This window comes from Mesoplodon densirostris, chromosome 2 (assembly GCF_025265405.1).
Source record: "Mesoplodon densirostris isolate mMesDen1 chromosome 2, mMesDen1 primary haplotype, whole genome shotgun sequence".
In the NCBI taxonomy this organism is placed as follows: domain Eukaryota; kingdom Metazoa; phylum Chordata; class Mammalia; order Artiodactyla; family Ziphiidae; genus Mesoplodon; species Mesoplodon densirostris.
The window spans coordinates 85195051-85207739 of record NC_082662.1 but is presented as its reverse complement, the minus strand read 5'-3'; positions in this window follow the sequence as shown (position 1 = coordinate 85207739).

The following is a 12689-nucleotide window of genomic DNA, read 5'->3' as shown; positions in this document are numbered from 1 at the left end:
GCTTGCATTGGACCTGCTGCAGAGCCCTCTTCTGCTTTGGGCTCCACTCACAGCTGGCAATCTTTTGTGACACTGATATATGACCTGGAACAATATTCCTAGGTGTAGAATATGTTGCTTCCAGAACCCAAAAGGCTTATCAGGCACAGTGCTTCCTTCTTTGTAGTAGAGAATGTAAGATGCAGTAATGTGTCTCTTACTTTGGAGGCATATTTCAGCACACTCTTGACCACTGGACCCTGAAAACTAAATCTTATTAGGGTTTATTTCTCACCCTCTGGTGTGCATGTATCTAAACAAGGTCTCCAGCATGCTAACTATCTCTTGTTTTTTTTTTTTTTGCCTGATCAGAATGATGTTATCAAGGTAATTATGTTCTGAGAGAAAGTCCAGCTCTCTTTTTCAGATCATATTATGACAAGCAGGGTAGTTAATAAAGCCCTGGAGCAAAACTATAACATTGTTGTTCATCCCCTTGACTTTCTCTGTCTCCAACTTCCATGTTTGTCAATCTCAGTTCTACACTTGAGGACAAGAGAAATGACCCCATTTGGATCCATGGGCCTAGTGGACCCACTGTAAACTGGGTTTCAGCTGGGACTCTAATTACAGGCACCTACATATTATTTGTTCATTTGTTTATTTTATGTCTCTGCTGTATTTCTTGTTGTTTATTCCAAAAAGGTTATAAGCTCTTTAAGAGCCATGACTTTTCAGGCTTTAGTCTCTGCTCTATCTCCAGCACCTACAACAGGCCTGACACACAGTAAGCAAGTGCTCAATAATTGCATAAATCTATTGCATTCTTATTTTAATCTTATTTTAATTTGCATTCCTTTAATTATGAGTAAGATTATAGTTCTCATTCTGTAAACTGCCTTTTCTTCATGATCATCATTATCATTAAAAATGTAATATTACTAGTAGTAATAATAATAAAGTTTGCTCCCTCTATTCCTGGCCACAAACAATTGCCAATTCAGAGCAGACAAAAGGGCTGATCCAATCTCAAAAATTTGATTGTTTAAAGGTGAACTTGGTAGTGGTTTGGATTACTTAGAGATTGTGAGTATATCCTAGCCTCTTGTTTTCCTTTAGCATTCTGTTGTCAGCTGTACAGAGGCACTTATACTGCATTATAATTGCCTTTTTACTTGTCTATTACTTCTCCTATATTATATTCCTTAAAGGAATGAACTTTGTCCTTTCATCATGCATAACATCATATATAACCAGGACTTAGCACAATGCCTGACAAACAACAGGAATGAGTAAGTTAATTAAAATGAATGTTCATGAATAAATGAATCAAGTCAGTCTGCCAAGGCTAAGCAGCTAGAAACAAATTTATTTTAGATAAAAACAGATTCCTTCTGAGCTTCCCTCTAAACTGATGCTCCATATTCGAGCACCAACATGGTAAATGATTCAATTGTCTAACTGTATCTTGGCCAAAACTGGACTCAACTCTGGGAGTTTTGAAAAGGAAGTTTTTCTGGACTTTCACCCCAGGACGTTCATTGCTCTGTGGGATATGTGAAGAAATATCTATGTTTTAGAAATAAACATTGCCTCAAAATAGAAAAAACAATTATAGTCTTTTGACAGACTTAAAAGTTATTGCAACAAAAGTTATCTTTTTACATATGTGGATATATGTGCACTTATATGTGTATGATACATGTATATGTGTGTACATGTATGTATATACATGCATACATATGTAAATAGCCATTACTAAAGTCTAGTTTGGTTTAGTAGGAAAATATGGAAAGACAAATAGAAGTTAATGGCTCAGACAAGACATGGAAGTAATCTAAATTGTCCATCAACACATAAATGGATAAAGATGTGGTACATATATACAATGGAGTACTACTCAGCCATAAAAAAGAATGAAATAAAGCCATTTGTAGCAACATGCATGGACCTAGAGATTATCATATTAAGTGAAGTAAGTCAGAAAGAGAAAGACAAATACCATATGATATCACTTATGTGTGGAATGTAAAATATGACACAAATGAACTTATCTACAAAACAGAAACAGACTCACAGACATAGAGAACAGACCCGTGGTTGCCAAGGGGGAGGAGGTTGGGGAGGGATGGATTGGGAGCTTGGGATTAGCAAATGCAAACTCTTATATATATGTACAATTGAATCACTTTGCTGTCCACCAGAAACTAACACAACTTTGTAAATCAACTGTATTTCAATAAAATTTTTTTAAAAGTTAATGGCTCAGAGATTAGTCTATATTTCTACTATAGAAGATAATCATTTGATAGTTTAAGTAGACCTACTTTAATTAAATGTGCAAGTATATTTATTTAGCAAACATTCAACTGATATTTACTGTATTTACAGAATATCTACTATATCTCAGGCACTATTCTAGGCACTTGCGATATATTAATGAAAGAGAGAGAGAAAGAGGGAAACCCTTGTCCATGTGGAAACATACAATAAACATAGTAAAATTACATGGTATGTTAGATGGTGATAAGTGCTATGGAAAAAAAATTGAGCAAGATAAGGTTGTTCAGGAGTGCCAGTGTTTGTGTTGGTGGGGGGTTGGCAGGAGTAAGTGAAGGTGAAAGCTTGCAGAATTCAATGGGATGATCAGAGTAAGCCCCATTAATAAGGTGAGATTTGACCAAAAACTTAAAGAAGGGGAGGGAATTAGTAAAGTGGATATCTTTGAAATTAACATATCAAATGTTGCCTATAGGTCTTGCCCCTTAATACAAATATTTTAATTAAACTAAGAGTTTCAAAGGTCATATTCAAAATGAATATCTGAACTGACAGACATAATTTAAAAATCAAAGTATTAAACAGAACTATAATTAGTGCAATTTACTAATCATTCTTTCTGTTTGTTGGAAGAAGCCCATGTTTAATTGAGGTAAATTATTTTTACACAGTGTAAAATTAATTAAGAGAGCTAGAGAAAGAGGGACAAGGTACCAGAACAAATATTAGCATTGCCAGTATGTCAAAGAAATGCAATTATTTCATCTAGTAGCTTGAGTATTCAGGCTTTTATTATATAGTGAAGACTGAGGTAGTTCAAAGGAATGCAATAATAGTAAATCATTATTTGGGGGGCATTTGCTATTGGCCACACCCAGGGTTAATCCCTTTTCATGGATTATTTTTATAATTATTTCAACTAATACTCATTTTATGAACAAGAAAATCAGATCCTGGAAATGTTATGTAAGTTACCCAAGGTCACACAGTTAGCAAGTGGCCAGGTCAGGATATGATCCCAGATTTGTTTGACTTCAGAATCCACCATCTTACTCTTTATGCTGGACCACTTTTCTACTACATTTTACTATTACATTTATGTCTATGATGAGAGATAAAATATAGGTGAGTTAAATTTTCACAAGAACAGAGCAGAAATGTACATAAGATTTGATAATCATACTGTATTTTTACCTGGTTCCTGAATTTTAAAAAGCGTTACTCAAGGACATCATAGCATAATCCACATTCAAGCACTGTGACACTACAGCCTTGGGAAACCAAGGCTGTAGAACTACATCTTAAGTGAGAACACACCAACAAGAACTTTCCAGATTTAGGATTATAAACACACCTGTTCAGAATCTAAGATAGTCCCATGATACTTCAGTTCCATACTTTAGCCGATCATAGTATTCTGAGGCTCCATTGCAGAAAGCCAGAAAGAAAATTCTGAATAGGCAACTGGCCTATTTCTAAGCTATGGACGTAATTTCAACTCGAGAGTGTTGCATAAGCCAAAGATGAACAAAGCTCTGAGGAAGGCCTGATAGGGTAATGAAAAGATTCCTGAACTGAAGATAGGAGATCTGAGTTCTTGTCCTGGCTCTACCATTAACTCATGTGACCTTGGACAAGTCACATCACCTCTAAGTCTTGGTTTCCTCATACATTTGATGCCCAATGCTGTAAAGCTTAAAGAATGCCAGTGAGTGTACTTCCTCCAAGAGTTGATGATTCATTGCCACAAATAATTTATTTGTGTATGTGTCTCTGGAACCACAAAGTTTGATTCAAAAAGCTTAGAATGGGACACTCCAGTGCAGGGGAGGCTATGAATACTAAGTGATACGTTTTTATGAATTTAGGAACTAAGTGGCCAACAGGTACTCCATTGACCCCGAAGAGTCCTCTTTAGAACAAGAGTTATTTAATGGGAATGAGTTGGTTCTCCCAGACTCCCTCTGTGTTCTACACCCTGAACCCCACTATGATGCAGATGAAAAGAAGCAAAGCCCACAGTACTGAGGGGCCCAGTCCATGAAATGGGGAGGAGAGAAGAATAGAGGGGAAAAGAGTAGAGAGGCAAGGAGATATTGTTAGCTCTTAGGTGGGCACAGTAAGCGCAATATTCAGGAAGGGAGAGAGACTCAGAATCCTATTAGAAGCTCTGATAATTCCTCAACATGGTTTGGAGGGGAGAGAATATAGACTCTGTTGAGAGCAGTTTCTGGAGTAGCATGGGCTTCAGGAGTTCCTAGTCTTTGTGTAGGCAGGAGGGAGCGCAGGAATAAGCATGCGGCAGAAGGGGAGGAATGACAGTGACCAGTGTCCATTTGAGCTTGGCTGACTTGCTTCCCTGGACATGTCAGTCAATTTGCCTATCAACCCCACTGCCCTGCTAGTTTGCCTTAGAAGGGCCAGCCCCTCCTCTCATTCCATTTGCCTGAAATCTGAATAGGTTTTGGTTTCTTTTAATCAAAAGCAATTTGACCAGAAACAATGCCACCATGAGCCGTGCCTTCTGGCTCATAAAATAGGCCAGAAACAAGGACAGTGATTCTCCCCAGTATCCCTACATCCACATTCCTGGTTCTGTGCCAAGTCTGTAACAGCTGCTAGAGTGGATAGAGAGGACCAGACTCTCCCCATGGATTTGAACTTTGGCTTTACAAATCAAGAGATAACTCCTCACCTTCTTGGTTTTGGTATTCCTCATTACCTCTGGTAAAATAGCCCCTGGCCCTGGTGCACTTACTAAGGCAACCAGCGCCCCCACCCTTGAAGCAGTGGAATTCAGAGAGTCAGCATCAGGTCTAAGGAAAAAGTCACTGGAACTTAGGGAACAGGCAGCAATAGCAAGGAGAGGAGATCCCAGTTATGTGGTGAAGGCACTGTTGTAGCTCCCAGAACTGATGATGTGGACTTGGGTAAGAATATCCCATAGGGGCATGATCGGGGAATTCTAGGCAATGATTGATGGCTTGTTTCTTAGAATTTCTTTAGATCTGAGTGGCTGCCCCTGTTTTCCACATTCCTCCCCAAGGCATGTCCCTGGAAAGGGTTTGCTGGAAAGGGATGGTCTGAGTTTGAGCTGCCCATGTTCAAGTATTAGGCCTTAGCTTTTCAGGAGAAAACTGAACGTGGAGGGGTTAAAATATCCTATCCACACAGCTTCTGGAGCAGGGCCAGAGCCTGGAAGGAGGCAGGGCCCTCAAGAATGCCAGGTCATCCTTGCCAGGGCAGTTTATGGATACAGCTCATAGGGAAGACAGACCAGGCCAGTAATGCCAAGGCAGGAGGGGAGAGCCAAGTATTGAATGAGAATATCATATGGTGGGCCAGGGGCCAGAGGGGAAGGTCAACCAAGATGCCAATGCCAGAGACAAACCTTAAACAAATGGGAGGCAGGAAGGACCAAATGGAAGTTGAGCAGGGAGGGGATAAGTCTGGGGAATGAAATAGGGTTTATTAAGATGAAACTGGCAAACTGCCACAGCCCTTTGGTGCACATTTAGTACACTCCCTTAATATCCTGAAGCAAGGCCTTGAAGTGTCAGGTTCTCACTGGACTTGCAGTGCAAGGGCCAGGGCATGCTGGAAACAGAGAAGAAGCCCTGAGCCAAAGTGAGAGGAACTTACCAGAGTCAGGGGCAAAGGTAGGACCGAGGTGGCAACCCAGAGGAGAAGACGGCAATAAGAAACCAAGAAGGTATAGAAAATACCACCCCTTTTCATAGATGTCAAAGTCAAAGGGACAGCTAACACAGAGGAGCAGCTTAAGGGAGTTGCCTTACCGGCCTCTGGCCGAGACCAGGAGTAAGATGGTCTGGAGGATTGTTGGGAAGGAGGAATGTGAGATGTGAAGCTAAATCTTTTAGGGAAGTCTGTCCAATAGAGGTGGAGAAGAGTGTGAGTGGCCCAGCCCCGGGAAATGGGGCAGGAAGGGTAATGCAGGGGAAGCAGATCCCAGCTTGATGGTGGGGTATAGGGTGGGACTCCCCTGAGTAAACTCAAAAGCCTAAATGAAGCAAGTGGAAGGAGCTACAGAGGGGCATCCAGGGGCATTCAGGGAGTATCATTGCCCAAAGACCCTGAAGCCCCTGGGTCTTATGTTTCAGTCAGTAAGCCAAAGACCATTCCAGAACTCCATTGACTAGTCCAGCAAGGGCCATTAATGTTCTTCCCAAATGGAGCCTTCTCAGTCTTGAGATAGAGGGGGTAGCTTTGGATGTCTGGGTACCAATTACAAATGGTGGAGATGAGATGAGGATTAGCATAGAACCTAACAAAGAAAAACTCAGAGAGGACCCAGCAAGAACTCCTGAGTCTCAATGGGACTAATGCTAAAACATGGGAGAAAGAAATCAAGGGCTGCTGAGGTGAGCTGGAAATTCTGATATGCTACTGCCAAGATTATGAAGAGGTATATTCTTTCTGGAGACAATTTGACAATACGTAGAAAGATCCATAAAAATATGCCTACCCTTTGATCCAAAACTCCACTTCTAGGGATTTAATCTAAGGAAGCAAGGAAATAAGGAAATAAGGATTGGTGTGGACTCAGCTTTATATACAAGGAGGCCTACCATTGTGTTATTCATACTCAAGGAAAATTGGAAGCAATACAAACATTAAAAGGTAGAGAACTGACCTGGCAAAAGTAAGGAACTTCTGGAAAATGAACTATTATGTAGTCACACTAAATCATGCTTTTGAAGAATCCTAAATGGCATGGGAAAATGCGTATATTATAAAATGCTAGGGGAAATAAGCAAAAACAAAACAAGCAAACAGAAGTAGAAAGTGACATATATAGAAAATTTTTAATTTTGCTAAAACATTTAAATATATCAACACACAAAAAAGGACTGAAAGGAGGGATACTAAGGCATTAATAATCACCATCTTGGGTAGTGATATTATAGATTATTTTAAAATTCTCACAAATTTTCTAAAATGAACTTGTGTTATTATATGCAGAAAACATAAACATATTGTGTAACACCCAAGGGGAATTAGAGGATGGGGTGAAATTTATTACATTGAGGGGTTCTGCCTCCCTATGTGACCCTTCATAACTGTATCTCAAAATTACACACGTACATAGGATCTGCAAGTCCTCTGATATCTTTTGACATTACCATTTCTGATGGCAGATAAACCAGACACACAATACCACAAATCTTTTACTCCTAAATTACTGAAACTTTAAATTCTATTGAGATGTAGTTATACTTGACCCACATGCATAACACTGTAAAGACAAATGAGACCCCACCTTGTTGAAGCAAACATAAGAGTTTATTACTTCATTATTAAATGGGATTAGTGTCATCATAATCCATGTGCCTTGATTTACAAGACATGTCAGAGCTTTTGCAGCAAGAGAATCGGGAAAGGAGAAGCAGCAGAGCTGGGGGTAAGAAGGACTAGCCAAGCTAGAGTAATGAGCAGTCCAAGTGTCAATGTCTAACAGGAGACTGGATACTCAGGATCACTGGGCTGGTATCCAAGAATTCTAATCTAATGGAATTCAGCAGTGGCAGTTGGTTGTTTCATGGCATGGTTTTTAACGTTTCAAGAATAGAGACCCATTTACCTCAGTTAATGGTGGGGGAGACGGGGATAAGAAGATGGTGTGTAGGGATGGATGTAGAATGTAAGAAAGTCAGGGAACACTCTTAACAGCTGCACAGCTGTGCTTCAGAGGCCAGACCATCATTTAAGAACTAGAAGCCACTTTAGAATACAATGCACTTTGGGTTATCCTCTGCGCCCCTGGGCATCTGTCAGCCTGACTCTAATGCTCTGCAAGTTTTACAATGATGCAGCTACTCTTGGTCTTTGTTTCTACTGCTCTTGCCACTTACTTCCCACTTCCTGTTTTCCTCTTTTTATCTCTTGATTTCTGCTCACTGATGGCATTTTCTACCTCATGGTTTCTGCTTCCTGTGTCTGTTTTTTCTGTGTGTCTTTTCAACTTCTGTCCATATTACCAACAGCAGGGGCTCTCCAAAGGCCTCTTATTTAAACTCTCCAACATAGAAGGTCCTATTGGTGCTGTTGCTTATCTTTTCCCTCGTTGGGTAGAGCTCACTTGCCAGACTGCTTCATAGAACACTGATAGGCCTATGGATGGGCAGGCCTTGGATAAGACATCCAAATTTGGTTGAATCAGCTGAGGTCAGAATGTAGAAGCTGTGACTAGCTTTCCTCAAAAAGGGCAATGGGCATTTCAGGAATTGAGAGTATAAGAGATTTCCCCCCAATACAGAGAGTCCATCCAATTTGAGGCAGACCCCAGCCAGAGGCTAGAGTAAGGCAGGGATTTGCCCTTAGAGAAATAAAAGCTGGTGATGTTGTCAGAATCATAGTCTCAGGAGAGAAACTGAGTCAGATACCAGTCAGATAAATGGGGTAAATATGGCAGAGAATGGGAAAAGACTACCACGTAATGCACACTCCAGTGCCTATGACTCACCCCAGTTCTATCAGATTTCAAGCTTAGGACAGGATGACTAATAATGGTAGATTGGTAGAGGGATTCCCTAACACAGCCAGCCTTGGTCAGGATTAGCACAGAATTGAGCCATATTGAATCAACATACTGGATGCCTTTTGTCTTCTGTAGAAATTCCACAGATGCTTTTGTATTATATAGGGAGAGAACTTTTCCTCTCTGAAGAGTTTGTTCTTTAACTAATAGTGAGTCATGAAACACTTCTTGAACTTTTGACTTGTGAACTCTGAATTTAAGTATTCAATACAGATTCCTCTGCTGCATCTGAAAGGGCATTACAGCATTCACTTTTTTTTTTTTTTTTTTTTTTTTTGCGGTACATGGGCCTCTCACTGTTGTGGTCTCTCCCGTTGCGGAGCACAGGCTCCGGAGGCGCAGGCTCAGCGGCCATGGCTCACGGGCCCAGCCGCTCCGCGGCATGTGGTATCTTCCCAGACCGGGGCATGAACCCGTGTCCCCTGCATCGGCAGGCGGACTCTCAACCACTGTGCCACCAGGGAAGCCCAACATTCACTTTTTATTTTTTCTTTACATGTACAAGTTTCTTGTGGCTGCTGTAACAAATTACCACAAATTTAGATAGTTTAAAACAATAGAAACTTATTGTCTCACAGCTCTGGAAGCCAGGAGTCCAAATCAAAGCATTGGCAGGACCGTGCTCCCTCTGAAATCTCTAGAGAATAATCCTCTACCTCTTCCAGCATCTGATGATTGCCTGAAGTCATTGGTATTTCTTGGCTTACAGTTGCATTGCTCTAATTTCTACTTATCTTTATATGGCCACCTTCCCTCTGTGTAGGTCTCTGTGTCTCTATCTCGTCTTATGAGGATTCCAGTCATCAGATTAGGATTATGGTCCACCCTAATCCAGTATGACCTCATCTTCACTAATTACTGGCTGCAAAGAACTTATTTCCAAATAAGGTCGCATTCTGAAGTTCCAAGCAGAAATGAATTTGGCGGGTGGCAGGGGGTGAGAGGGTGGGGATTATTCACCCAGTATAACATGTTAAACATTTCCCAATCTTTGGTCAAATTAATAATGGAAAGAAAATCCTATGCTTTTTCTTAGTCCCCATTAGATGAGGTCTATTTGTTATTTGTATCTCTAAAATGGATATGGGATACAGAGATGACTGGGGTTATGAAACCTTAAATCTATGACCAGCTGCCTAGCATCACTATAGATTCTCAAAGGGTCTGAGTAGAAGGGGTCACCTGGTAAATGAACAATGCTTATGACTAAGTGGGACTTTGGCTTTAAACTCCCTTGGGGTCCCCCATTCCCAGAGATGTGAGCTGAACCACTGGACCTCTGACTTAAAGCCCTGAATAAAAGCAAGAGAATGTCTTCTTGTAGACCCAGAGTCAAGACTATAATTTTCCATAGTGACAAGAGGTCAGAAAGGATTTACTCAAATGAAAAATGTCCCAAGGGAAAGAGAAATTTGATCTCTCTACCTTGGGAAGCAGCAGACACAGAGGAAAAAGGCATGGGCTTTGGAGTTAAGTTTGTCAGGAGTTCAGATCCTGGTTTCACCACTTACTAGCTAAGTGACTTTGTTCAAACTAATTAGTCACTTAAGTCTCAGTTTCCTCATTAGAACAATGGAGATAGTAATATCTTCCTCACAGACCTATTGTGAGGAGTAAATGAGATAGTCTATGCAATGCATGTAGTACATCGGAAGTGCTAGCTACAATCATGACAAAGGCCTAGAACAACAGGCTTAAGCTGCTCATATCATATGTCCTGACTCCACACTGATTTCTACTGGAATTTCATAGAGCAAGAAGGCCCTCCCATGTAGGAGGCACCCGAAGACCCTTTGTCACCAGCTACAAGAGAGAAATGTTCTCCAAAAAGGCAAACCAAAGAGCACTCTCATATCAGCCAGAGGTTTTAACCTACAGGTTGCAAACTGGCAACTCCCAGGCCACATCCTGCTCCTTATGAGTTTTCCTTGGCCTGAACAAAATTTTTAAAAATTTGGAATTTGGGCTTCGCTGGTGGTGCAGTGGTTGAGAGTCCGCCTGCCGATGCAGGGGACACGGGTTTGTACCCCGGTCCGGGAAGATCCCACATGCCGCGGAGTGGCCGGGCCCGTGAGCCATGGCTGCCGAGCCTGTGCGTCCGGAGCCTGTGCTCCGCAATGGGAAGAGGCCACAACAGTGAGAGGCCCACGTACCGCAAAAAGGAAGAAAAAAAAAAAAAGATACAGCTTTCTTATGAGAAATCTGAATAAGAATGATCACAATAACTCATATTTCACTGACTTATTTTGAAGATAAATTGAGATAATGTAGCTTTGTACACTGTGAAATGCCATAGAACCAAAAATAATAGAAACGTAAATTAACACTTATCAAGCTCTTATTATGAACCAAGCACTGTGATGAAATTATTAGTGTTAACTAGCCGCTAATACTGCTTGCAGTGGCTTAAAATTGTACCCTTAAAATTTCCACTCTCAAATCTTCCTCTACTTTATACAAGTGAAGAGACCAGGGCATCCCTTCCACTCTGAGTAGAAACCAGTCAGCCTCCTCCCACTGAAAATACTCACAGAACACCAGGCTTGTAAACATCCTGCCTTCTGATTTTTTTTTTTTTTTCCAGCATGTGGGCCTCTCACTGTTGTGGCCTCTCCTGTTGCAGAGCACAGTCTCCGCATACACAGGCTCAACAGCCATGGCTCATGGGCCCAGCTGCTCCGCGGCATGTGGGATCTTCCCAGACAAGGGAACGAACCTGTGTCCCCTGCATCGGCAGTCGGACTCTCAACCACTGCGCCACCGGGGAAGCCCTGCCTTCTGATTTTAATGATAATATTACAATGGATATGATGCTCCATCCTGGCCTACACCCCAGAGTAGGAGTGATATTGACTTATTGTATCTCGTGAATATTATGAAGAAGAAATGGTCCACTTCAAGAGTTGAATTACGGCAACTTTCAGCCAGACTTGGACTTAATATTTCTATAGGGTAGGGGAAGGAAATTATCTTGGATCCAACTAGAACCCATTAATGGTATTATTATTTGATTCCTAGAACTTAAGTGGTGTTGTCTTATATGTTTGTTATGGCTGCCATAACAAAGTACCACAAACTGGGTGGCTTAACAGAAATGTATTTTTTCACAATTCTGCAAGCTAAAAGTCTGAAATCAAGGTGTTGGCATGGTTGGTTTCTTCTGAGGTGTCTCTCAGCTTGTAGATGGCTGTCTTCTCTGTGTTTTTGCATGGTGTAGACCTGATCTCCCTGTATTTTATGTGGTCTGTGTGTGTCTGTGTCCTAATCTTCTCTTCTTACAAGGATACCAGTCATATAGGATTAGGGCCTACAATAATGGCTTCATTCTAACTTAAATACCTCTTTGAAGACCCTATCTCCAAATACAGTCACATTCTGAAGTACTAGGGGTTAAGACTCCAACATATGAATTTTGAGGGGATAAAATTCAGCCTACAGCACTTTGTCTGATAAATCAGTGATCTACTTTGTTCTTAAGAAATTTTCCCAGTAATCGCTATCTCCGTTATGTTTTCCTCTTTCCCATAGCCCTGCACCATCCCCACTACCAAACCACGTACCACCTACAAAACTACAAAAAGCCCCTTCAGTTTTCATTGCACTTCAAACATTGGTTCGCAAATACAACAATGCCATTGGCATTGGCAGCTCCATTTCACTGACTTGTTGGTGTTCAAGAAAAGCTTGTGTAAATTAAATACCAGTTCTCTGTGAAACACGTTTAAAGAGTCCTTCTAGAATCCACTGTTCCTTGATCCACATCTTATGCTTCTAATTTTTTAGTCCCTAAGTAACTCCAAGGTTTATATCAAGACTCTTGTCTACTGGTCTATTCATTTCCTTAGATTCTGGTTTCTTGGTAAGCTTGCTT